A 4,950-nucleotide genomic window follows, 5' to 3' on the forward strand; every position below is an offset into this window, starting at 1 on the left:
AGCAGGCCCTCACTTCCTATCATAAGGCCATCCGGGAAGCCAAACAGGCTTCCTGGAGGGATTTTTGTGAGAGTATCTCTGATATTCCCACTACAGCCAAACTAATGAAAATTATGGCCCATGGCAATACAAAACATCTGGATACTATTAAGTTGAAGGATGGTAGTTACTCCAGTTCTGGAAAGGAAACACTGACACATATGCTGGAGGTTCACTTTCCAGATTCTAAGGTCACTGACACAGATGACTCTTATGATCCTCCTCTATAAAGGTAGATTGTGAAGTGGCAAAACAAGTTATCACTCACCTTATGTGGGCTATAAAATAATTTAAGCCCTATAGGGCTTCTGGTCCGGATGGGATCTCACCCCTCTTGTTGCAGGAGGGAATTGATATTATCTGTCCTGTGCTGTGCAGAATCTACAGGACCTGTATTGCTCTTGGGCATATACCGAGATCCTGGAAGCATTCAAAGGTAATCTTTATTCCTAAGCCCAGGAAAACCAGTTATCTCGAGGCCTAGGCATTTAGACCAATCAGTCTAACTTCATTTCTCCTAAAAGTCTTGGTGAAATTAGTTGATAGATATATTAGAGAGGAGGTTCTTGAACGTGCAATTGAGTTCAAAGAAATAGCGTTAGTTGTTTTTCTGGACATCGAGGGGGCTTTTGATAAAGTCTCTAAGGCTGTCATTATTAAGGCTGCTAAACGTTTTGGTATCAATGACACGTTGTGTCTTTGGATCAATTCTATGTTGACTGATCGGGTCGCGATGGCCTCCTTGCTTGGCGAATCGCTGAGGGTCACCACTAGCCGGGGCTGCCCTCAGGGGGTGTTCTTTCACCCCTGCTGTGGTGCCTAGTTGTGGACCAACTCTTAGTGAGACTAAACAGGGATGTCTGTCGCGGCTTTGGTTATGCTGACAATGTCGCAATGATTATTACTGGGAAGTTCCCAGGGACCATTTCGGCTATGATGAGAAAAGCTCTCATCTCTGTGGAATTCTGGTGTCGGGATGTTGGCCTCACCGTCAATTCTGACAAGACGAGCCTGATTACTTTCACTCGAAGGAAGGTACAGGACTTGTTTAATGATATTTTTTTCTTTGGGACCATCTTAGTCAAATCTAGTAGCAACAAACACAACACCCCACACAAGGAGAACGCAACCCGTCAAAAGTCGTGGATTTTCTTGTGTACGTTTTTCATTGGCCAGACGCTTTAGCGCCTGCTGCCGTCGGAAGGGGAAAATTCAGAAATTGTCTCCCCCCCGCCCGTAAAACGTTCAGCGTAAAGGCTCGTGACGCTGGTCCAATGAAATTCGTACACAACCCTTCGTTAGCGTGTTTAAAGGCTAGCTGCGTTCTCCTTGTGTTTGTTGCTCCTAGGTCAAATCAACTGAGGTAAAATACCTCGGTGTTATTCTCGACAGTAAACTAACATGGAAGCCACATCTTGATCTCAGTATCAGGAAGCCAAAAATGTTATTCTGGAGAGTAAGGGGTACCATAAGCAAGTCTTGGGGTCTCAGCCCAAAGGTTGTGTATTGTATCTATACAATGACAATCAGGCCTATGCTGACGTATGCAGCAGTGGTTTGGTGGCCGAGGGTAGTGCTTAAGTCAGTTCAGGCTGAACTACGCATTGTGCAAAGGCTGGCCTGTGTCAGCATTACAGGAGCTATGAGAACAGCCCAAAGCGTTTCTCTGGAGGTGCTCCTGAATATTCTACCGCTTCATCTTTATATAGAGGAGGTTGCAATTATGAGTGCCTATCGGTTACTACATAATGGTTGGTGGAGGTCTGCTAATTGGGAGTGCAGCCACACCAAATTGGTTCGGCAATATTCTGGTCACTTACCGATCTTATTGATGGGCTCTGACAACATGGCTGCAAAGTTACACGTTGAAAAGCAGTTTAATGTCTACTTTCCAAGTCGTCTAGACTGTTCTGGCGACACAGTCTTTGGAACCAAGGCAGAAATTGTTTGGTTCACGGATGGCTCCTAGACTCACTCAGGGGTGGCTGCTGGAGTTTATTGTCAGACTAAGAAGTTTGGCTTCTCTGAGAGCCTTGGCATTTTTGCTACGGTTTTTCAGGCTGAGATTTCAGCCATCTGCTTCTGTGTAGACTTCTGTCTTAAGAAGAAGTATCGGGGCAAAACTATTCAGACTTTCTCAGACAGTCAGGCTGCCTTTAACGCTCTTAAAGGGATCCATCACTCACAACAGGGGGAGGCATAGGGTAACAAAATCCAGACTTCCAGTGTGCTTCAAAACCAGTTTTTTTGTGACCCCTATGCCTTCCCCTGTTGTGAGTGAGGGATTCCTTTAATCAGTGTAGTATTACTTCAAAGCAGACTGAGAAATAAAGATTTTTTTTAAACTGGACCTGTGGCCAGTAGAGTCTAGGTAGTTTAATTAAAAAACCAGCCACTGGCCACTTACCATTTTTAACCTTCAAAAGCAGGCTTTCATCATTTATGGTCAAATTATATATTCTTGACAATATGTGTTAGGGCATAGGCTTAGTAGGTTAGTGCTTGCCAAGCACACAGCATAGAAGCAAAGACCAAACAATTTTAGGGATTAATGTAGTATTTTTTTCATGAACTAAAATCTTTAAGGGAAAAACTTTGAATTAATTAAGTGGTCACCAGGGCCACTAACACCCCAAGCATTGAATTTTTAAACTGGCGATTGGCCTGAGATAGTGCCTTATTTCTCATACTGCTTCAAAGCTCGTTTTTAGCTGTCTGGATCTCCTTACGGAACTGGGCACCCATAATAGGGCTCACAGCTATATTGGGTGCCTGGTCATAAGGGGCATCAAGGTAATGAGATGGCCGACACTCTGGCCAATTAGAGTGCGGAGGCTAGGTTCTTAGGTGCTGAGCCTGCTATTCCAATACCCAATGGCCTGGTTCGCAGACATGTGCATAGCGCTATGGCTGAGAGGCAGGTCAGCCTTTGGCTTGAGACGGATGGTCAGAGGCAGGCCAAGGAGTTTATAGCTGGGCCTTGTAAGAAAAGAGCAATTGAAATGCTTTCGCTCTCTAAGAATAGTATAAGGGTGGTTACGGGACTACTTTTAGGTCACTGCCAGCTTAATAGACATCTGCATCTGATTGGTATCAGTGAGAGACCTATGTGCAGGGCATGCCTTGCAGAGGAGGAAACTTCCTCTCATGTCCTTTGTTTCTGTGACTCTTATGCGGCTCAAAGGTTTGAGTACCTTGGTATGCATAGGCTGGAAACGAGCGATCTTTCCAACATCCCGGCGAAGCAAATCTTGCGCTGCGTTTCAGAGACTGGGCTTTCCATGTTTAAATGGCTGGGGCTGCACAATGGACCTCTGGTCGAAGTGCTAGGTTAGGTCCAACCACCCCAACTCTTACTAATACTAATACCACTATATGAATGTACATATTCAAAACAAAAGAAATTGACTGAAATCAGAAATTTATTGTAATTAAACAATCCTTTTGTCATACAATTTAAAACCAAGCGCACCATACACCAGTACATTTTGTATTGCCTTCTCAATTTTGTACAAACAGAATGGATAGTTTGAGAAGAAAATTTTTAATATATTGCCTTTCATTACTCTGTAACAATATCCTTGTTACACCACGAAACTCTCAATTGTACTTTAATGTAATTTAGTCTCACGAATAGTTACACAGACTGTAACAGACTAACAATAAAATATTTTCTGTATAAAACACGTCATGATCATCTTATTTAAGGTACATAACTTTAGTAGAATGTTGCAATGTGTTGTAATTTCGATTTTATTAGCCAAATTTCCAGGGACATATACAACAATAATATTTACATGCATGGAAAGAGTAAGGAGTTTGTCAAGAAAACACTGCTGCCACTTTAATAATAGTTGTCCTCCTAGCAGTGAAATTAGCTTCCCTCAAATGCTATCCAGAGCACTCACAAAGTAATTCTTTTTATCCGCTAATCAGGGGCGCAACAACTTCCAAAAGTTAGGGGGTGTTCATCAAGTTGCTACATTAATGACTAAAAAAAACCACATGAGACATTTGCGTGGACACCTTGGGAGGGGGTATCTGAACACCCCCTGTTGTTGCGCCCCTGCCACTAATGAATATAGTTGTACTAAATGCACTTTATCAACAAATTTAAAAACTAGTGAAAATAGGTCAAAGCCAGATAGGAAGCTAACATCGCTGCCAATGAGTGTCTGATAACAACAAAAAGTCCTTAGAGTTTTGGCTAAAAAATTGAAATTAGTACAAAGTATCCTATATTAACACTTTCAAATACTAATATGAATTACAACATTTAAACTTTACTAAAGATATTACAAACTGGATAATTTGTATTACATTTACTAATTAAAAACTTGTATATATTTGTATTACATCCAAAGTGAAAATTAGTTGTACAATTTCATTAAAGTGGAAATAATTCTGAAAGTATTCTTTAAAAAATTAACATTATGTTGTAGTTTCAATATGCAATGCAAAATGTTAATTTTTTTTCATGCATGAAAATTATTTTGAGATCATTCTTATGAAACGCTAGTGTATGATACATATTTTAAACTCAAATCATTTATCTAAACTTGTGATTATGGACTGTGACTAGATCATCATTACATTAGCATAATTACTACCAGAGTAGTCTGATACAATACGTTTTAAGTAATCAAACTATTTAACAAGTGCAATATCTAAAAAGAGTTAATGAAAATGGACCATTGTGATAATTTGAGTACAGTAGCAGGTTCTTAATATTACTTTCTGGGCTTTAAATAGTGAGCATTTATAAGTGCACATGGGACTGTCTTGCACAAACACTTAAGAAAAAGGGAAAATGTTGACTACGTACCTATCGAGAATTACACATTATAATCATCATAGCTAGCTCTAACACATTAAAGGCGTAAAAAAATGAAGTTAAATGCATTTTTTAAA

This window comes from Leiobunum rupestre, chromosome 3 (assembly GCF_980474605.1).
Source record: "Leiobunum rupestre chromosome 3, qqLeiRupe1.1.hap1, whole genome shotgun sequence".
Taxonomy (NCBI): Eukaryota; Metazoa; Arthropoda; class Arachnida; order Opiliones; family Sclerosomatidae; genus Leiobunum; species Leiobunum rupestre.